We start from the raw sequence: 24,089 nt of genomic DNA on the forward strand, positions 1-24,089 counted from the left end.
AGGGCTGGCTCTAGTTATAAATTTGTGTGTGTGTGTGTGAGAAAGATTAGCCCTGAGCTGACATCTGTCACCAATCCTCCTCTTTTTGCTGAGGAAGACTGGCCCTGGGCTAACATCCATGCCCATCTTCCTCTACTTTATATGGGACGCCGCCACAGCATAGCTTGACAAGCGGTGCATCAGTCTGCTCCCGGGATCTGAACCGGGGAACCCTGGGCCACCGAAGCGGAGTGCGCGAACTTAACCACTACACCACCAGGCCGGCCCCTAGTCATAAATTGTTTTTAAGCGTGTTAATTATGTCCTTGTTCACTTCAACATTGCAGATCTTGATACCTCTGAAGGAGATTCCAAAGTATCAACTTGACTCAGTAATTTTTTCATTCTACACAAGTCACCTCTCTGAACTAAGCAGTCTTTTCTAATTGAAGAAACATCTAATATCAACTCTCAGTTAGCTTCATTAATTATGAGAATAATTGAGTAATTGATATTTGGATTTGGAACATATTATGAGATCCTGAGAATAACTGCTGTTACTTTTCTAGTAACATTATTCTTAAACTTACATAAAAATGATTTTATATTTCTCTGCACAAATGTGAATTGATGGCAAAAAGAACCATCTGCAAGGGAATCTTGGCGGCAAGAAAAACTTGGTTGGGATTTTAAGTCTCCTGCAAATAACCAAAAGGGTAAAAATTCACATTACAACCATTAAGCACTATGACTAAGCTTCCTCTATTATAACTTCTAATATGCCTTTAAGATCTCACACCTGTGCCATCTTAAATGTCTCATCCCCAAAGTCCTCAGTGCAGAAATTTTGCACCTTTCAGCATTAAAGGCTCTTATGATTAGTTCTCTTGAACTTTTTAAGCATGTGCATTTTTAGAAACAACACTACAGGAGACCATGACATTGTCACTAGTATAGCAATGAAGTGTATGATTCTGTGACTCAGCTAGACAAGACGAAGTACAGAGATATCCCTCTTGGAAGAGTAATGAATCACTCTACCGATGTCTTCTGTTTGATTATCATTCTTTATGGCCTTTATTCCTCCTCTTTCCCTCAGCCCACTTCCCCCTTCAAAAAAGTACAACTTTGGCTTTGTGAAGTGCTGGTAGCCTTGACGTGAATCTAGGATTCTGGACCAAATGTCATTTCCCACTATAGTTGGGTGATAAAAATATAGAAAAGAGTTTTTATTTCTGTGTTTACAAAGGATTTTTAAAAGAATAACCTCATCAACTTGTTATAAGTACAAACACTATATAGACTTTAAAGTAATAAAGTTAGCTTTGATCTATAATTAAAATTTCTGTGGGTTACAAAATAAATGTGAAACTATGACAACATTAAATAAACGAAAAGTGCAGAGAAGCTTTGCCTTTATTCTTCAAGCTTTCAAAATATCTAGAAATCTACTTTAACTTAACAATGTGGCTACCCAGAAGAATCTGGGAGCACAGTTTGAGATAATAAAAATTTAGTTGAAGAAGTACTTTCTATTTGGGGAAATACTAAGATCCTGAAATGATGAATAGAAACAAGAGAAGTGCCTCCTGTCCTATTTTTGTTTGTTTGGAATTTTTAAGTATGCAGCTTTCAGTAGATCACTAAACTATGACTTCACAGAAGTATAATAAAATTGATCATGCCCCTCTGATACGAATTTATGAATCGTCGCATCAGCCTGCAAGGAACATGGAGTATTTCCATATTTTTGCATTAGATACGTTTCGAGAGGTGTTTACCTGCTGCATGATGGCATATGTACTTTACAAATTATGTGTAACTGGAAATAAACTTACCCATGTGGTTTCCAGAATTAAACAACTCCCAGAAAGTCATTATTAAATAGAACTATATTAGTCAGGGTAAGCTAAGATATGCCATGGTAACAAATAAACCACAAAGTCTCTGTGACTTAGAAGAGCAATGGCTTCTTTCTCACTCTCAAAGTCAGTCATGAGACTTTCCTTGGTGGCTTTCTTCCAGGTAGTGACTCAGGAATCCAGAATCCTTCCATTTTGTGATTTTGCCATCCTAAACGTGTCCTCCGAGGTTATCATAGCAGGGAAAGAGAACGTATGGATGATAATGCATGGGCTTTAATGGCCAGGCCAGGAAGTACATCCCCTCTGCCCACGACCACTGGACAGAACCCAATCACACAGCTACAAGCTAACTGCAAGGAAGACTAAGAAATGTGTGCCCAGGAAGAAGAAATATTTGGTGTTGGTCTACCTAGTTTCTACCACAAAAACCTCTATAGTATAGTTTGTGCAAATATCTATTGTTAGTCCTAAACTAGGCCTACAGAAAGATTTGTAACATTTATCTTTGCCTCTGGAATTTCAGCAATAATCGTGACTTCTTTAAATGAACATTAAATCGTGACTTTTTTCAAATTGGTAAGTACTGATCAACTGTGAGTTACAATATGTAGAATGTAACTGTTCTCTATTGCCTGTTAATGTTGAATCATATGCTTTAACTCAGCAGAGTAGAGGTGAGACTGATTGCCTTATGAAAGCTGAGGAGTTCAAGAGGTCAAATGACTAACTAGAAAGTCCCAGCCCCACCCTAGGGATAAGGGACAGTCCAGGAGTCTTCTAAAAAAAGTAATTTTGCATCTGCTCCAACACACAGAATGATCAAGCCATAAGATTTTAAATCAGCATTATCCAATAGGAATAGTGAGCCACATATGTAATATTCTAGTAGTCGCATTATAAAAGATTTTAAAAAAAGGTGAAATTAACTTCAAGTATAGTCTATTTAAGCTAATATATCCAAAGTATCATTATTTAATTATATAATTGTATTAATTTCCTATTTACTGCTATAACGAATTACCACAAACAATGGCTTAAAATGAACAAATTTATTCATTTATTTAGTAATTCATTAACTCACTCATTTTTCTGTAGGTCAGAAGTCCAACACAGGTCTCGCTGGGCGAAAACCAAGGTGTCAGCAGGACTCCATTCTGTTCCGGAGGCTCTAGGAGAGAATCTGTTTCCTTGTCTTTTCTGGCTTCTTAGAGTCCCCTTCTTCTGTCTTCAAAGCCAATAATGTTGCGTCCCTCTGTGTCTTTTATTTTTTTTGCAGTCACATCTTACTTTCCACTTTCAAGGACTCTTGTTCTCTTGGATTCTCAATTTAACTGTTAATTTAGGGGTTTCTTTTGTCATACTATGCATAAGCAAAATAAGCATAATCTTACTATTCCATGCTGTCTACATAATTGTAAAATATCAAAGAGCAGAAAAATTGTATCTGCAGTGATGACTGGGAAAAGTTGATACTTCTGTATTACCAGGGAACCCACTGGTGTTAGTGCTTCATTGTAATAAAAGTGAGGAGACTGCAGTGCAGTGGAGGGCACAGATGATGCTCATTGCTAATGCTGATCTGCTGTATAGATGAGCTGGAAGGCTCCACAGTTGTCCACACAGCGAGATTTCTGAAAAGGGAGTTTGCCACCTTATGAACCAGGATTTCTTTACTTTTGATCACAAGAGAAATCATTGTTTTCTACAAATCTGATAAACTATCAATAGTAAGCATGCTGTATCATATATTTTATTTACTAAATAGCTGATACTGAGAGAGAGTGATGTGAGCTATGGAAATCTACCAATAGTTACAGGATATAAAACTCTTTTAATGACAAAAAATATGGATACTTAGGGAGGTTACACAAAGCAGGAATTAATACAGCATTGTCCCCATAGTGTGTATTTATCAGGGTAATTCATTAGCTAGGGTTGCAAACAACCCACAAATCTCACTGGCTTAACACAATAAAAGTTTATTTCTTGTTCAAACAACTGTCTGATGTGAACTGTCCTTGATGCAGCTAACCCGTAGCTACATCATGTGGAATATGAGGCATGCAAGGTCACTGCAAAAGGAGAAGGGAGCTGGAGAAATGCATTCAATGTTAAAGACAGGCCTGGGAGGGGATTATGTTACTCCTGTTGACATTCTATTGGCCAGAACCAAGTACCTGGCTCCTCCTAACTGCAAGTGAGAGGAGAGGGGGAAGTTTCATCTTCCTGTCTGCCAGGAGTAATGATTACACAGCATGGCCTCTGATGCACAGCTAGAGCTTCTCACACACCAGAGTTCCCCAACAGGGAAGTGGACCTCTGGGTGACGTCCCTAAGAGTGTGAACTCTGCCAGGTGATGAAGCTTTCTTTACCATTCTCAGGGGAGCACTTTTTACCGTCCTGGCCTCCGCTCTCACTTGACTATTTTTCTAATGTGTACAACTTTTCATTTTTATTTTCAATTGAAAATATGAGTCAGAGGTTAGAAAATATTCAAACCTGTGGAAAGAAGGAAAATACTGAGGGAAACAACCTGAAATTATAAAGATTTGTAATGGATATGGTGGTGTTCCCTTAAGCTTCTCTGCCCAGCCAGTGAACCAATAGGAGGGATGGAGATATATATATACATATACAAAGAGATTATAAGGAATTGGACAAAAATTCCCAAGATCTGCCGTCAGCAAGCTGGAGATCCAAGAAAGCCGATGGTATAGTTCCAGTCTGAGTTTGTATGCCTGAGAACCAGGAGACCCAATAGTCTAAGTTTCAGTTCAAAAACCAGCAGACTTGGAACCCAACAGCCAATGATTCAGTTCAAGTCCAGAGGCCAGAAAAAAACCCTATGTCCCAGCTCATAGCAGTCAGGCAGGAGGGGTTCCCTCTTACTCGCAGGAGGGGCAGCCTTTTTGTTTTATTCAGGTATCAACTGATTAGATGAGGGCCACCCATGTTAGGGAGGGCAATCTGCTCTACTCAGTCTACCAATTCAAATGTTACTTTGGTCCAAAAACACTCTCACACATACACCCAGAATAATATTTGACCAAATATCTGGGCACTCGTGGCCCCGTCAAGTTGATACACAAAATTAACCATCATATAATCCAAAAAGCAGAGGATGACTTTGAGCGCTTATTTAATATCCAAATTTTTATTATCGTGCAAATGAAAATAAAAACATCTTAGGGTCTCTTGTGGTCCCAAAAAACTCACAAAAAACAAAAACCTTGAGAAATCTTAAGTAAAAAAAACATATAAAACCATCATTCTTACAGTGACATTTAAAAACAAATTTTTTTCAGAGAAAAAAAGGCATAAGTGAACTATTGAAAAGCCCTCTTCTTTCTTTATACACATCCAAATGAGTAAAGAGAGGAAAATGTCTCTATTTTGACGTTAAAAAAATAAATAAAGCCCCAATCTCATATTACAAATAATATTAAACCCATAAAAGATGGCTTACATCAAATTTTTAAAAGGATGTCAGGAGCTAACAATAAACTCTCTTTTATTAACACAGTTAAATATTTCAGATAACAGGTGAAAGAAACTCAGAAGGACCCTATTACTATCCCTCCAGCTGGAAGGGATGGGTGCCGAAGGCATAAGCAGACTATAGGAAGGGAAAGAAGTTCTCAGAACATGTTTGACGATGGCAGCTCCAGAAATTTTATATAGGAAATAGCACTCCGGTTGGAAGGAGGAGATAGGGGATTTGTCTTGAAATTATGTTTGTATAGGAAGCCACTGTTTTTATTTGGATCACATTTATTAGGGTGGCTAGAGAGTCTATGAGGAGGGTAAACTCTCCTGAGACACCTCATGGCACCCCTGCTGGCATCTATCCACCTTAAATGCACAGAAGAGGCAGCCCAGAAAGATGAAACATTTGTCTGAGCAAGGACTTCTTCTCTTTAAAATTTTTACCATAAAAATTTTCAGATATACACAAAAGTATATGAACGTCATGTATAGAATAGTATAATGAACCTCATGTATCTATCATTTAGCTTCAACAATGACTAGCTTTTTGCCATTCTTATTTCACCTATTTCCCCCATGCACACTGCTTTTTTGGGAGGGCCAGATCTTTTTTTTTTTTTTTTTTTTTTTTAAAGATTTTATTTATTTATTTTTCCCCCAAAGCCCCAGTACATAGTTGTCTGTCATAGCTGCACATCCTTCCAGTTGCTGTATGTGGGACGCGGCCTCAGCATGGCTGAAGGAGTGGTGCCTCGGTGCGCACCCGGGATCCGAACCCGGGCCGCCGGCAGCGGAGCGCACGCACCCAACCGCTAAGCCACGGGGCCGGCCCAAGGGAGGGCCAGATCTTAAAGTAAATTCCAAATGTCACGTAATCTCACCCGTAAATATTTAGACTGTAATTCTAACAGATAAGATGTTTTAAAAACATAAGTACAACAGCATTATCACATGTAACAAATTTAATAATTTCTTAACACTTTCTAATACCTGGACTCTATATAATTTTTCCCAGTTGTCTCAAAAAATCCTTTTACAGTAAGTTGGTTTGTTTGAACAAGATTCAAAAAAGATCCACATTTGACTGATATTTGTATATCTCTTAAGTCTCTTTGAGTCTATAATAGTTCCTTCTCCCCTCTCACCTCTTTTTTCAACGTCATTTATTTGTTGAAGAAACCAGCACGTTTGTCCTGTAGAATTTTCCACATTTGGGATTCGACTGACTGCATCCTGTGTCGTCATTTAACATGTTCCTCTATCTTCCACCCTTATTTCCTATAAACTGAGAGTTAGATCTAGTAGCTCAATTAGATTCAGATTCAATTTTGGGAAATACCTGATGCTGGCTACTTCATATTGCATCACATTAGAAAGCACATGTCTGGTTGTAAACTTTAATAGTGTTAAGAATGATCGGTGGGTTTAAGTGTTGTGAACCTAATCTATCCATTATAAAGTTCTCTACCAACCTATCTCCTGATGGTTTTGACAGCCACTGGATGATTGCTGCCTAAATTTATTAATGAGGAGTTCCAAAACAGTGTCTTCCTAATGCTATCATTCCTTCTGCATTTACTAGTTGCATTTCTTCCATCGTTAACAGTTTTTCCTCATCTACAATTTCATTACTCTGAAATAGAGTTTACACAGGAAAGGCAGGGTAAATAATTCTTTTACTTCATTCAATTTTCAGAATGAATTATTGTCCCAGAAACCTCTAAAAGTGCCTCTTTTTTTGAGAACACATGGATTTTTATTTATGCTTTAATACATTGTGTTATTATCCAAGGCTCAAATTGTCCCAAATCTAGCTAGTGTGAACTCCTTGAAGTTGGGCCCTGTGTCCACGCAATCCCAGCAGTGCTGATAGCATCCCTGCTATCATGACAAGAGGTCTCAAGTTCATCTTGTGCATTTCCCGCTCCAGATCTAGAATGAGCCACTTCTTCAAGGAGCCCGGCTTCCTCTTGTTGGAAGACGGCATTTAGAGACTGCTGTTGGCCCTGGGGATGCTCATGCTATTGGACCATCATTATTTCTACGCCATCTCAGCAGGCAAAGCTAGGAAATATGTGAATTTTAGAAAGAAAAATGAACCATGAATTCGTGTGGTTATTTCTAATTCAAATGAAATATTGTAGTGTTTTTTCTTAAATTCTTTGATTTTTATGTTTTGTATCTCTTTTACACTGAAAATTTTGGTTCTAATGGCATTAACATAATTACTTATTTGCTTATGCATATGTGTAATATATACACATATAGTGTATATTGTGTGTAAAATAGCGTCAAAGCAACAATCCTAATATTATTACTAACAATAGGACTACCAATTGCAACTGAATATTTCAGTGTGGTTCTTTTTGCTCCTTAGGCTGTAACCCACCAGGGAGGTACATCAAACGATTGAGTTTTAAAGTCATTTGAAGTAATGTTTTTCTGTATGGTTATACCATCAATTAGATATAGTCCAAGGTTCATTTGTATCCCTTTGTTTCAGATTTTTAGGGATAGTCTTTCCTTTTTTTTTTTTTTTAAAGTGTTTTTTTTTTTTTCTTCATGAGGAAGATCAGCCCTGAGCTAACATCCATGCCAATCCTCCTCTTTTTGCTGAGGAAGACCAGCCCTGAGCTAACATCTATTGCCAATCCTTGTTCATTTTTTCCCCTTTTTCTCCCCAAAGCCCCAGTAGATAGTTGTATGTCATAGATGCACATCCTTCTAGTTGCTGTATGTGGGACGCGGCCTCAGCATGGCCGGACAAGCGGTGCGTCAGTGCGTGCCTGGGATCCGAACCCAGGCTGCCAGTAGCGGAGCGCACACACTTAACCACTAAGCCACGGGGCCAGCCACTTTCTTTCCTTTTTGATTCAAGTTTTTCAATTATATGAAATGTTCATCTGGTTCCAAAGTCAAAATTTTAAAACAAGGTGCAGAGAAGTCTTTCCAACCCTCTCTGTCCCTCCATTTCACAATAAATGCTTTTTTTAAGGTTATAGAATTGAACTGAATTGTTAAGAGAGCCTGACAGCAGAGGAAGACTCAACAGAGCATTGTGGTAACAGTTATGGGAGAAAATTACATATTAATAAGTTAAGATTTATTATTCAAATCAGTTAAACACGTTATAAGTCCAACCACAAAAGAAATCTTCTTATCCTCCTGGTGAAGTGCCTTACTTGGTCTCTTTAACTATGATTCAATCCACCATTAGATGGGGAAAAACAAACAGAAGTCTCCACTGTAAACAAGAGGAAAACAAAGGAGCTTCCTGCAAACTGGAAAAACATCTCCAAATCTCCTCTATACAAAGAACAACTAAGTGGAAATACAATGAAAGGAGAAAAGATCCTATTCAAAATAGCAAATGATACATGCACATAAACCCTAGGGCTAAACGTAATAAAAATGTGCAGGGCCTGTATGAAGAAAACTATAAAATTTTACTAAGATAGATGATAGAATAAATGGAGAGACACATAGTTTCTGTTTGGACAGATTTAATATTCTAAAGATGCTGATAGGGCCGGCCCCATGGCTTAGCGGTTAAGTGCTGGCACTCCACTGCTGGCGGCCCGGGGTTCGATCCCGGGCGCGCACCAACACACCAATTCTCCGGCCATGTTGAGGCCGTGTCCCACATACAGCAACTAGAAGGATGTGCAGCTATGACATACAACTATCTACTGGGGCTTTGGGGGAAAAATAAATAAATAAAATTAAAAAAAAAAAAATAAAGATGCTGATAATTCCTAAACTATAAAGTTAATGCAATCATGATCAAAATTACAACATTTTGGGGAACTTAAAAAGTGATTCTAAAGTTTTCATTAAAAATAAATATGTGGGCTGGCCCAGTGGCGTAGTGCTTAAGTTTGCACACTCTGCTTCAGCAGCCCAGGGTTTGCAGGTTAGAATCCAAGGCACAGACCTACACATTGCTCATCAAGCCATGATGTGGTGGCATCCCACATACAAAATGGAGGAAGATGGGCACAGATGTTAGCTCAGGGCTAATCTTCCTCACCAAAAAAATATATATATATATTTTTTAAAAATTAAAAATAAATATATATGTAAGTATATTTTGGGAAATTTGGAAAAGAAGCATTATTGGGGTCATCCTCACATGTGTGACCCTAATCCCAACTGGTCTGCCTAAAACTCTCTGAGCGTCCCCCCTAGTCGCCAGCACGGCCCCATTTCTGCTCCAAGATGAAAGAAACTATCATGAACCAGGAGAAACTTGTTAAACTGCAGACAGAAGTGCACATTGGTGGGAAAGGAACTGCCCGCAGAAAGAAGGTGGTTCATAGAAGCTACAGCAAACGATAAAAAAAAACTTCAGTTCTCCTTAAAGAACTTAGAGAAAGTTCAGGGTAAACAATATCTGGTTCTGAAGAGGTGAACCCGTTTACAAACCAAGGGACGGTGTGCACTTTGACAACACTGAAGTTCAGGCGTCTCTGGCGGCCAACATTTCCAGTATTATAGGCCGTGCTGACCAAGCTGCTGACAGAAACCTACTCAGCATCTAAAACCAGCTGGGCGCAGACAGTCTGGCTAGTTTGAGGAGACAGGCTGCAGCTCTGCCCACATAATCTGTGGACGGAAAAGGCCCATTTGCCACTGGAGAGGAGGAGGAGGAGGAAGCTCCAGACCCCGTGGAGAATTTTGATGAGGCTTCCGAGAATGAAGCAAACGGAATTGAGTCAACTTCTGAAGAAGATAAAACTTGAAGAAGTTACTGAGAGCTATTTTACGTTATGGCTGCTTTTTAAAACTTTGTTCATGGATCTGATAAAATCTAGATCTTTAATATTTTTAAGTCCAAGCCCCTTGGACACCGCGGTTCCTTTCAGTTTTGCTTATAGGGAATTCATTCTGTGCAACTAATTAAGCCAAAGCAGCCTGGGAATCAAGTTTGAAACAAAGGTTAATAAAGTTCTTTGCCTAGTAAAAAAAAAAAAAACAACAAAACATAACTGGGAGAGGATTTAGCACACTAGATATTAAAACCTACTATAAAACAACTTTAAGTAACACAATACAGCACTCAGTTGAAGAGACTACAGTCCATAAATAGACCCAAGAACATACGGTAATTTGCCATATGATTGCATTTCAATATAGGGAGGAAGACAAAGGTTATTCAATAAACTATATTCCGAAAACTAATAGCAACTTGAAAAAAAAGAAGTTGATTTCTACCTCTTTTTTTTAACAACTAAATACATTTCAGGTAAATTCAAAATTAAATGTAAAACAAAATCCAAATTATAAACATACTCGAAAATGTTTGATTCTTTGTTAAAGAAATCGAAATCAAAACAAGATTTTTGTTTAAGCGATTGCAAAAATGAGAATATAGTTGACAAAACTCAGCACCAGTAAGGATGTGGGGAGAAGGCAATCTCATCTATGGTTGGTAGGAGTGTAAATTTGTATAATTTTCCAATATGCTTCAAATGTCTCATGGACCCATCAGTGTTGTGTATATAACTTACTCAAAGCCAGTTTCAAAACTGCCTGAGAATAAGGGGAAGCTCGCACAATAGTGGAGAAAATTTGGTTAAGCATTAAGATGAATTAATTTTGGGTCACAAAATAACAGGCAAGTTGAGAAAACTGCCCTTACTAAAAGACATTACAAAGAGATAGATCTTAATATGCTCAAAAGACTTGAGAGAACTTAACTAAAAACTTAAAACTTGACTCTGGGTGATCGGGCAAGAGGAAAGCAGAACACGTAGGGGGCTTTCACAATATTTGTCACATTTTATTTCCTAAGCTGGATGATAAATTCACAGGCATTTCCTATGATTTTGGCTGTTTTTTTAATGTCACCAAAGTCATTACATAGCAAAAAATATTTTAACTGCATGAGAGACAGGGATTAAGTGAATTCTTCTGTTTGGATACATTGACACACTGTACTCAATTCTTTATTCCTTGTTTGCCATATTTAAATTGATGATATCTGAGAAAACATGTTTATTTTCAAAGTGAAAAAATTTTTAACAAGATACATGAAATGTTTTGTGAACTTGGAGTCAACCAGAAGAAACGCATAGTTGTAGCCAAACCTACGACACGCACAAGCAAAACCTCAGGAGTAGCGGCTGCCAATGAGCCTACTGTGCGCGCGGTACACAAGCACGTCCAGCTTGGGTAACGTTCTCCAGGAACAGCTCTTATCATGAGCAAGAATACATATTCATACATCATTTAAGTATTTTTAATTGGATTTTTAAATGACATTGTATGTGTGTGTGCACATGTGTGCTCATATATATGTATATACAAACACAATAAAATAACAGTGGCTTGAATACTTGTCTTTATAAATTAAGTTGTTTCATCAAGGGGGGAAAACATGTGTGATTCCATGACAAGAATTAATGAACTAGAAGATTTATCTGAAGAAATTATCCAGAATTTAGGATGGAAAGACATAGAGATGTGAAAGATACGTGCAAAGATACTGAGGAAAGACTGAGGCCTAACATATGTTTAAGGTGAAAACAAGGAGAACAGAGAGAATGGGACAGAAGAAATATTTGAAGAGATATTTGTTAAGAACGTTAAGTCCCATGTGGCAGAGATTTTGTCTGTTTTTTCAGTGCTATATCCCTAAACCTAGAAGACAGCCTGATATATAGTAAGTGCTTAATAAATAGGTGTTGAATTATATCGAATTATATTTCCAGTAATATGAGAAGCTAGATATCTAGGCCAACTATCCCACTGAAAACATCCAAAATACCTGGGTAAAACGTAAAAAGAAAATCTTCTTAAAGGTATTTATGAGAAAACAAGGAACCTTTTCGTTAAATTAGAGGCAGGAGATGAGATGAAAGAGTTTTTGCAAGGAAAAATACCAAACAACTCACATATTAACCTGAGACAAGAACCAAAGGAAAAGAAATGAGATCCAGAAAAATATCGCTTAGGAGAAATAAGCATTTTATGCATGATAAAGTTGATGGTGTGAATTCTTGGACCAGAAGAGGAAGAAGTCAGGCACAGCGCTTTCCATTTTAGCTTAAAAATCAGGCGGTCTATAAACACCACAAGAAATGGGTACATACGTTCATCAAAAGACATGAACAAGTATGTTGATAGCAGTACTGTTTGTATTGGCCTCAAACTATGTGGAAACCACACAAATGCCCATCAACAAAGAGTGGATAGATAAATTGTGGGATATTCACACAATGGAGTAATACACAGCAATAAAAAAAAAAAACCTAGTTACAAGCGGCAAAATTAATGAATCTCACAAACTTAATGTTGAACAAATATAAAAGAATCCACTTATATAAAACATAAAATAGGCAATAACCTTTATCCTGATTTCTAACAATATGCCACATTCATGGATTAGAAGACTCAATATTTTATAGGGGTCAATTCTCAAATTGATCCATAGATTTAAAGAAATTCAAATAAAAATCTTAATTTTTTCATGGATATTCAAAGGCTGACTCTAAAATTTATATGAAAATGCAGATGGGCAAGATTAGCCAGGAGAGTCAAGTAAAGCAAGGTGGGAGAATCTGCTTTACTTGATATTAAGACTTAATATGAAGCTACAGTATTAAGACAGTGGCATTGGCTCAAGGATAGAATAATAGGCCAATGGAATAGACTAGAGAGGCTAGAAAGAGAACCATGCATATATGGATACTTGATATAGGAGAAAGTTGGTAGCGGAGCAGTGTGGAAGGCACAGTCTTTTCAATAATCGACATTGGGCAATTTGACATTCAGATGGGAAAAAGAAACAAGACAACCCCTGACTCACACCATACACAAAAAACAATTCCAGGAAATGATAGAGTTACATGTGAAAAGTAAGATAATAAAGCTTTCAGAAGATAAAATAGGAGACTATCTTCTTGACCTTGAAATAAGGAGAGACATTTTAAACAGGACACATAAGTATTAACCATAAAAAAATTGATAAACTGAACTACATTATAATCAAGAAATCCTCCTAATCAAAAAATACCACTTAAAAAGAGAAAAGCCAAGTGACAAAGTGGGAGAAGATATTTGCAATGCATATATTCAACAAAGGACTCATTTCCATAATATATACAGAACTCTCAAAATCAAAAAGACAGAGGGTCCCCAAAGAGGATAACTAAAGGGTTAAAAAAAAAATAGGAAAACATAGCTAACCATATTAATCATCTAGAAAATGCAAATTAAAACCACAATGAGGGGCTGGCCCCATGGCATAGCAGTTAAATGCGCGCACTCCGCTTCGACGGCCTGGGGTTTGTGGGTTCCAATCCTGGGCGTGGACCGAGGCACAGCTTCAAGTCAAGCTTCAGTCAAGGCATGGCTTCAGGCAAGCCATGCTGTGGTGGCATCCCGTATAAAACAGAAGAAGATGGGCATGGATGTTAGCCCAGGGCCAATGTTCCTTAGCAAAAAGAGGAGGATTGGCAACAGATGTTAGCTCAGGGCTAATCTTCCTCACACACACACACACACACACACACACAAAACAACACAAAGAGATATAATTATATCGCAACCACAATGGCTAAAATTAGAAAAACTGACAATACCAAGTGTTAGCAGGTATACGGAGCAATGGGGAATTTTACATACTGCTAGTGAAACGTAAAATGGTACAATGATCTTGAAGAACTGTTAGGTGTTATCTGCTAAAGTGCTCTCTCTCTCTCTCTCTCTCTCTATATATATATATATAAAACTTATATATACATATAAAACTTTTGATCTAGCAATTTCACTCTTAAGTATACTGTATATCTATGCACATTTACCTAAAGAATGTTCTATAGCAGAATTATCTGTAAAACCCCCAAATTTAAAACAATCTCAATATCCATATACTGCTGAGAGATATCTACAGTGACATACAAAAATATGAACGAGTCACAGAAACATAATGTTGGGCAAAAGAAGTCAAATACCAAAAAATACACACATTATGATTGCACTTGTGTAAAGATTAAAAAACAGGAGAAAAAATAAACCATAGTGTTTAAGATGCATGCATCATTTTTAAAACTATGAAGGAAATCAAGAAAGCGATTACCATAAAGTCAGGATAGTGGTGTTAAAAGATAAATTCAGGTACATTAAAGTTTGGAGAGTTTATTTGAGAAACTGATTCGAGTAGGGCAGTGCCAAACTGAAAATGGTTAGGAATGCTCCACTAGGAACTAGGAGAAAGGCTTTTATAGAGCAGCCAGGAAGCAAAGCAAGGAAATTACTTGATTGGCTATAGCTTAAGCAATTGCCTTATTTGGGAAAGCCTGGTTGGCTGTTTGTGATTGATTGTTTTAGGTTTCAATTTCTTAACCTTAAGGCATTTATAGGAATTTACTCTGGCTTAGGTTTTCATTTGTTTAGTAGGCTGCCAAGCATTAGAGCCACTCAGTCTAAGACTTCCTTGTTTGATTACTTTAACAGTGGTTACCTCTGAGGGAGGGAGGAGAAAGAAATCATTGGAAGGGGATATCAGAGGGGCTTCTTGGGTCCTGGCAATGTTCTAGTTCTTGACCTGGGTGATTACACAGGTGTTAGCATTGTGATAATTCACTGAGTTGTATATAGTCTGTTTTATATACTTGTCTGTGTGTTCTTCACAATAAAAGTGTCATCTAACTGTTTATCCACGTATGAGTCAGGTATCTAGGAATAAATCTAACAAAAGATGTATAAGATCTTTATGGGAAAGGCTTTAAAGGAAACCTGGATAAATGGAGATAAGCCATGTTCATAGTTTGGAATACTCCATATTGTAAAGGTGTTGATGCTTCCCAAACTGACCTATAGCAGTGCTGTCCTATAGAAATATAATGTGAACCACAGATGTGATTTAATTTTGTTAACTAGCCACATTAACAAAAAGAAACAGGTAAAATTAGTTTTAATAATGCATTTTATTTATCCGATATAGCCAAAATATTATCATTTCAAGATACAATCAATATAAAAAGATATTATTAAAGTATTTTATTCTTTTTGTCATACAATGTCTTTGGAATCTGGTGTGTATCATACATACAGCACATCTCAATTCAGACTAGCCACCATTTCTTTTTTTTTTTTTTTTAAAGATTTTTTATTTATTTATTTTTCCCCCAAAGCCCCAGCAGATAGTTGTCTGTCATAGCTGCACATCCTTCTAGTTGCCGTATGTGGGACGCGGCCCCAGCATGGCCAGAGGAGCGGTGCGTCAGTGCGCACCCGGGATCCGAACCCGGGCCGCCAGCAGCACAGTGCGTGCACTCAACTGCCAAGCCACGGGGCCGGCCCCTAGCCACCATTTCAAGTGCTCAACAGTCACATGGACAGCACAGATCTATCTAGGCAATGCAGTCTGAATCAGAGTCCCAAGTTATTTTTAACAAGCCGAGTTTAAAATTTACATAGTAGTGCAAAGGCCAAGAGTAGCCAAGAACCTACTTTAAAGGAATAAGAAGGAGAGGATTTCCCTACCAGATATCACTTATTGTGAAGATTAAGTAGTGAAATCAGGGTAGTACTGGTTTCAGGAATAGACAAATAGACCCTGGGAACTGAGTGGAGAACCCAGAAACATACTCAATTAGAAAGGCTTTTTCAATAATTGGTAATGGAAAAACTGGTAATCCATCTGTTTAAAAAAAGAAAAAAGGAAAGAAATTGGATTCCTTATACCATATGTAAAATTCAACCCTAAGTATTTAAAGACTTAAATATGAAATGCAAATATATAAAGCTCTGAGAATGAAATATAGGAGAATATGTACACAAATTCAGGGTAGGAAAAGATTTCTTAAGATGTAAATTATTTATAGCTTTGACTATGTGAAAATTAAGAAATTCCGGGAGAAAATATTTGTGATAAATATAACCAACAAAGGACTAGTATCTGGAATACATGTGGAACTCCTACTAATAAATAAAAAATACACAACCCAATAGAAAAATGGGCAAGAAACAGGCACTTCACAAAAAAATAAGTCCTAATTGCCAATAATAAGCATATGAAAATATGCTTGAACGCATTAGTAATCTTGGAAATTCAAATTCGAACTACAAGATACTAACAAAAACGTAAAAAGTAGAGTAACAGGAACATCCATGCACTGACGGTTGAAGTGTAAATGAACACTATCACTTTGGAAACCGTTTGGCAATACCTGGTAAAGTTGAACATTGCCAGTAACCTAACAATGTCACTCCTGGGATATTTATCCTAGAGAAACTCTTGCACATATGCAGCAGGAGATGTACAAGAATATTTATAAACAATATTTTTTGTAACAGCCACAAACTGGAAAGAACTCAAAGGATCATCAGCAAAAAGGAAGAGAATAAATTATTTTCATATATATGTGTATATACATATAATGGAACACTATACAGCAATGCAAAGGATTGATTACAACAGACGATTCTTACAAACACAGTTAAGCAACAGAAGCAAGTCACAAACACATGTAGTATATACGGTTTCATTTATATAAAATAAAAAATCAGACAAATTTAAGTGATATTTTTAAGATATATTTTTAGGGATGCATGCATAAATATTAAAATTATAAAGAAAAGCAATGATTACCACAAGTCCTTGGGAGAAGGATCTGACGGAGAAGGGACATACAAAATGCTGCTAAATTACCATCAATGTTCTATATCTTAACTCACGTGGTGGTGACACAGATGTTGACCATTTCACCTTTTTGTAGTTACATTTCACAATGCATTAATGTAAAAGAAATAAATATCATATTAAATTGTAAAAACTTGGATAAAGTAAAGATAGACTTTTTCCAAAATTGCCCAGCATACGATATTTCTCATTCTAAGTACTTATTTGTTTATTAAATGAACAGTTATCACCTCATAGGATATTGATCCATGATGCAACCATTAGAATCTTAGTTTTGGTAAATATTCTTGTTGTGGGAAAATTGTGAAAAATCTTTGGAAGCTAAAACCATGATGTATTATAAATGTCTGAATCTTGACTATATTCTCTAGGAAGCAGTGAGGTCTATGTGATCTATCTGAAGGTATGAAATTCAGGGGGGAAAAATCAGATCCTTTTTAGCTTAACATATTATAGGAAATAATTTTATCTTGGCTTTTTCCTTTGAAAATGTTGAAATTAATGGCTTCCTTTTTGTCACCACTCAATTCCCAACTCCTATTTGCACAACTGGCACATAGCAGATGCTCAATAAATATTTGTAGAATGAAAGACTATGATCAGAGTAAAAGAAATCAGCTTAAAGTTTATTCTCTCAGTAATAGAAGACAAGGACTACTATTCAATATCTAATGCCCAAAATGACTTTCTTTTCTTAGCAAATAGGCTTTCAATAAATGTTTTCTGAATAACTCAAAATATAAACTTGGATTGTTAACACTGATATATTGAGAGACTAACTTGTTTGGGCTGATTTAGAAGTAATAATAATCTATAAGCATGATTGAGATGGCCCTAAGTATAGCAAAGGTACAGAAATGTACACAAGTCCTAAGTATATAACTCAGTGGATTCCCACAAAGTGTAACCATTACCCAGGTGAAGAAACAGAACTTTGCCAGCAATATAGAAGTTTCCTTCATGCCCCCTTTCAATCATTAACCTCTCCATTTTCCCCAAAGACAACCACTGTCCCAATTTCTCACACCATAGATTAATTTCTAAAACCATAAATTAGTTTTTGAGATTTGTGTCAATGGAATCATATATGTATTCTTTTGTTCCTGGCTTCTTTTGCTGAATATTGTGGTTGTGGGAGGTATCCATGTTGATGCATGTAGATGTAGTTCATTTATTTTCCTTGGTGAACAGCATTCCATGGCATGAATATGCCACAATTTATCCATTCTACTGTTGAGGAATGTTTGGGTTATTTGAAGATTGAAGTGTCTATAAATAATGCTGCTAGAGACATTATGTACATCATTATGTACATATTGGTGAACAGTGCATACTTTTCTTTGGATAAATACCCAGGAATAAATTGCTTGGATATAGGATATGCAGAAATGCATTTCAGCAGATATTGCCAGTTTTCTAAAGTGGTTATACAAATTTACTCTCTCACCAGCAGTATAATGAGCAGAAGGAATTCTTCACAAAAGAGATTGAAACTCTAAAAAGAAAAAACAAACAGAAACTCTGGAGATGAAGAACACAATGTATGAGATAAATAACAATCTAGAATCCTTAAAAAAATAGAGCTGACATTATGGAGGACAGAAATGGTCATTTAGAGGACAGAAATATAGAAATTCTTCAGGTGGAGGAGGAGAGAGAACCAAGGCTTAAAAAAAAAAGAATAAATTCTTTGAGAAATATTCGACTCAATTAGGAAATGCAACCTAAGGATTATAGGTATTCCAGAGGGAGAAAGAAGCAGAGAGCTTATTTCAAAGAAATAATAGCTGAGAACTTTCCAAACCTGGGGAAGGAACTGGACTTACAAGTATATAAAGCCAATAGAACTCATAATTACATCAAAGCAAAAAGACCTTCTCCAAGGCATATAATAGTAAAACTGGCAAAAGTCCAGGACAAAGAAAAAATAGTAAAGGCAGCAAGGCACAAGAGAATAATCTACAAAGGAACTCCTATCAGGCTTTCAGAGGATTTCTCAGCAGAAACCGTACAGGCCAGGAGAAAATGGAATGATATATTAAAAATACTGAAAGATAAAAACTTCTAGCCAAGAATACTCTATCCAGCAAAACTATCCTTTAGATATGGTGGAGAAATAAAAGCTTTCCCAGATAAACAAAAGCTGAGGGAGTTCATTGCCACTAGACCTTCCTCACAAGAAATGATGAAGGATGCCCTCATACCTGAAACAAAAAGGCGAAGGTTTACAAAGACTTGAGCAAGGAGATAAATAGACAGATAAAACCAGAAAATCACAGCTCTCTATTAGAACAGGTTAGCAAACACTTAATTATAACATAAAAGATAAAGGGAAGGAAAGCATCCAAAATAACTATAAACACTTTATTTTAACCACATACTCACAAAACAGAATAATTTGTGATGACAATAATTTAGACAGGGAAGAGGAAAAGGATGGAACTGGCTTAGGCTAATGGAGATAAGAGGCTATCAGAAAATGGACTATCTCATCTACGAGATCTTTTATTCAAACCTCATGGTAACCACTAAACAAAAAACCAGAGCAGAGACACAAATCATAAACAAAGAGAAAACCATCACAGAATACAACCAAATTGAACTGGCAGTCAGAAATACAAGGGAAGAGAAACAAGGGAAATATAGAACAACCAGAAAACAAAAGATAAAATGGCAAAACTAAGCCCTCATATATCAATAATCACTCTAAATGTAAATGGATTGAACTCTCCAGTCAAAAGACAGAGTGGGGGATGGATTAAAAAACAAGACCCAACAATATGCTGCCTCCAGGAAACACATCTTAGCTCTAAAGACAAACACAGGCTCAGAGTGAAGGCATGGAAGACGATACTCCAAGCAAATGTCAAGCAAAAGAAAGCAGGTGTTGCCATACTTATATCAGAGATAGCAGACTTCAAGATGAAAAAGGCAGGGCCGGCCTGGTGGTGTAGCGGTTAACTTCGTATGTTTCGCTTCAGCGGCCCGGGGTTCACAGGTTCGGATCCTGGGCACGGACCTACTCACTGCTCATCAAGCCATGCTGAAGCGACATCCCATATAGAAGAGCTACAACTCTACAACTATGACATACAACTATGTACTGGGCTTTGGGGAGGGAAAAAGAAAAAGAGGAAGATTGGCAACAGATGTTAGTGCAGGGCCAATCTTCCTCAAAAAAAAAAAATAGATACAAAAGGCAGTGGAAGACAATGAGGGGCAGTATATAATGATAAAAGGGACATTCCACCAAGAGGACATAACACTTATGAATATATATGCAAATAAGGCAGGAGCACCAAACTATATAAAGCAACTATTAACAGACCCAAAGGGAGAAATTAACAGCAACACAATAATAGTAGGGGACCTCAATACCCCACTTACACCAATGGATAGATCATCCAGACAGACAGTCAAAAAGAAAATAGTGGACTTAAATGAAAAACTAGACCAGATGGACTTACTAGATATATACAGAAGATTCCATCCAAAACCAGCAGAATACACATTCTTCTCAAGTGCACATGGAACATTCTCAAAGACAGACCATATGCTGGGAAACAAGGCAAGCCTCAATAAATTTAAGAAGACTGAAATCATATCAAGCATCTTTTCTGACCACAATGCTATGAAACTAGAAATCAACTACAAGAAAAAAACTGGGAAAGTCACAAATATGTGGAGACTAAACATGCTACTGAACAACCATTGGATCAATGAAGCAATCAAAGGGGAAATCAAAAAATACCTGGAGACAAATGAAAATGAAAATACCACCACTTATCTGGATGTGGCAAAAGTGGTTCTAAGAGGGAAATTCATAGCAATACAGGCCCATCACAACAAACTAGAAAAATCTCAATAAGTGATCTGAAACTACACCCAACAGAACTAGAAAAAGAAGAACAAACAAAGCCCAAAATCAGCAGAAGGTGGGAAATAATAGAAATTAGAGCAGAAATAAATGAAACTGAAACAACAAAAAAAAAACAGTAGAAAGGATCAATGAAACTAAGAGCTGGTTTTTCGAGAAGATAAACAAAATTGGCAAACCCTTAGCCAGACTCACTAAGAAAAGAGAGAAGGCTCAAATAAATAAAATTAGAAATGAAAGAGGAGAAATTACACAGGATACCACAGAAATAAAAAGGATTATGAGAATACTATGAAAAACTATAAGCCAACAAATTGGATAACCCAGAAGAAATGGATAAATTCTTAGACTCATACAACCTCCTAAAACTGGATCAAGAAGAAATAGAAAATCTGAATACACCAATCACAAGTAAACAAATTGAAACAGTAATCAAAAACCTGCCAAAAAATAAAAGTCCAGGACCAGATGGCTTCTCTGGAGAATTCTACCAAACATTCAAAGAAGATTTAATACCTATCCTTCTCAAACTATTACAAAAAATTGAAGAAGATGGAATGCTTCCTAACTCATTCTATGAGGCCAACATCACCCTAATACCAAAACCAGACAAGGACAACACAAAGAAGGAAAATTACAGGCCAATATCACTGATGAACATGATGCAAAAATCCTCAACAAAGTACTGGCAAACTGAATACAGCAATACATTAAAAAGATCACACACCGTGATCAGGTGGGATTTATACCAGGGATGCAGGAATGGTTCAACATCTGCAAATCAATCAATGTGATACACCACATTAACAAAATATGGAATAAAAATCAAATGATCATCTCAATAGATGCAGAGAAAGCATATGACAAGATCCAACATCCATTTATGATAAAAACTCTCAACAAAATGGGTATAGAAGGAAAGTACTTCAACATAACAAAGGCCGTATATGACAAACTCATATATGGTGACAGATAAAAATTAGAATATTGGTGGTGAGCACGATGCAGTCTGTACAGAAACTGACAAATAATAATGTACACCTGAAATTACACAATATTATAAACCATTATGACCTCAATAAAATAAACTGAAAAAAGAAAAGAAAAGCAAGTCCAGGGCCGATAACATCATTATCAGGATCCCATGTGGCTCTGTTGTCTATTGTGTCTCTTGTCTTTTGATCACATGGTCTTATCTCCTTGTATTAGTTATGTTTGATTGATCATATATGAAAAATAGCATAGATAACTTGAGACTCTGGTGATGTCATCTTCTTACAAGATTTAACTTTGCCCCTGCGCAGGCAGTTAGGCCAGAAGCACCGGCAATCCCACACCATCATAATCCAATAGGGTTCAGTCCCTTTGAAGACTGGTCTATTCCTGGTTCATCCTCATTCCTAGAGCACTTTGGGGTTCCAACCCAAAGTCTGGGGTGTGGGAGGGTTAAAGGGCCTCCCTTTACAGTGAAAGTTAAACTCAAAATTTTGTCTTCTTGCCCCTTGATTCTGTAGAAAGATCTGTTTTCAGCTTCTTGACAGCCTCTTCCACGATAGGCTCTAGGGGAAAAACAGCTCCAAGTGCCAGGCACCTCTTTGAGGCTCCTCCTTTGTCAGACCTTGGCCCTACAATTCTTTAGTACCTTAACCGTTCTCTGAAGGCTTCAGATTTATATATATATACAGCTTTTCTAGTTCTTCTCAGTGGGAGGGTTGGTCCAATTTAACTACCATAACTGGAAGTGATGCTCACCTCCATCTCTCCAGTCCTCTCCTTCCAGGCTCTTGCCTCCACCACTCTCTTCAAACTGCTCTATTGAAAGGCGTTTATGACCTATTTATGACCTATGTTGCTAAATCCAATGGTTAATTCTTTTTTTTATTTTTATTTTATTTTTTTTGTGAGGAAGATCAGCCCTGAGCTAACATCCATGCCAATCCTCCTCTTTTTGCTGAGGAAGACTGGCCCTGAGCTAACATCCGTGCCCATCTTCCTTCACTTTATGTGGGACGGCGCCACAGCATGGCCTGACAAGTGGTGTGTCGGTGCGCACCTGGGATCCGAACCCGGGCCCCCAGCAGTGGAGCTCGTGGACTTAACCGCTATGCCACGGGGCCGGCCCCTCAATGGTTAATTCTTACTCTTCATTTTCATTAACCTATCAGCATCGCTTTGCACGATTACTACTTCCTCCTTGAAACACTTTCTTCTCTTACTGTCAGACACTACACTCCTGTTTTTCTGTTTCTCTGGCTGCTCCTTCTCTTTTGTTGTACGAGTATCTTCTGCTGGTTCCTCTTCACCTCCCCATCCTCTTACAGGCTGACATGCGCAGGGCTGTCATTAGACCTCTTCTCCATCTACCCTCACTCCTTGGTTATCTTACCATTGATATGCTCAAAACTCTCAAATTTATATTTCCAGTACAGAACTGTCTCCTGAACCCAAATGATATCTAACTTCCTTTACTTCACATCTTCACTTGGATGTCTATTAGGAATCTCAAACTAAGCTCCTGACCCACTCACCTCCACTATTCCCAAACCTGTTGACTCTAGTCTTTCCCATCTCAGCTAATGGCAATTCTAGTGCTCAGGTGAAATCTCAGTCATCCTTGACTTCTCATACCACATACAGTCCACCAGCAACTTCCTGGGGGACTATCTTCAAAATATATCCAGAATCTGATCACTTCCACTGGTACCACCTTGGCCTAAGTCACTCTATTTTGCCTAATTATCGCAATAGCCTTTTCCCTGTTTCTGTCTCAGCCCTTAGTCTCATTTAGTCTTAGCACAGCAGCCAGAGTAACTCTGTTAAAACAAATTGTATCACTTCACCTCTACTCAAACCCTCTAATTGCTTCCCATAGAGAAAAGCTAAAGGACTTAAAATGGCCTGTAAGGCCCTAGACAAGCTGGGTCCCCTATTACCTCTCTGAACTATACTACATTTCTTCCTGCTTACTCTGCTCCAGCCGCAACAGCTCCTTGCTGTCTTGGTTCAGTTTCAAATAAGCACATTTGGATGTGCTGGAAGAGAGGCAACTAAAGTTGGAAAGATAAGCCAGAGATCAAATCACACATGCCACATTAAGGACCTGTCATAATTTACTCATGATAGTATTGTTTACAATGCACAAGGACCTATCCTAGGGATTTGAAATGGAGCAATGGGATAAAAAAGAAAAAAGAAAGTCTTGCTCTCATGGAGCTTGCATTCTAGTGGGAA

The 24,089-nt window shown here is 37.4% G+C and overlaps 1 pseudogene; it reads left to right on the forward strand.

Annotated features, from left to right (window-relative positions):
• Window positions 1-9,524: 9,524 nt before the first annotated feature.
• On the forward strand, window positions 9,525-10,073 carry LOC101397783 (transcription factor BTF3 pseudogene; annotated as a pseudogene).
• The last annotated feature ends 14,016 nt before the right edge of the window (window positions 10,074-24,089 follow it).

This window comes from Ceratotherium simum, chromosome 3, assembly GCF_057802395.1.
Source record: "Ceratotherium simum simum isolate JZ-2026a chromosome 3, ASM5780239v1, whole genome shotgun sequence".
NCBI classification, from domain to species: domain Eukaryota; kingdom Metazoa; phylum Chordata; class Mammalia; order Perissodactyla; family Rhinocerotidae; genus Ceratotherium; species Ceratotherium simum.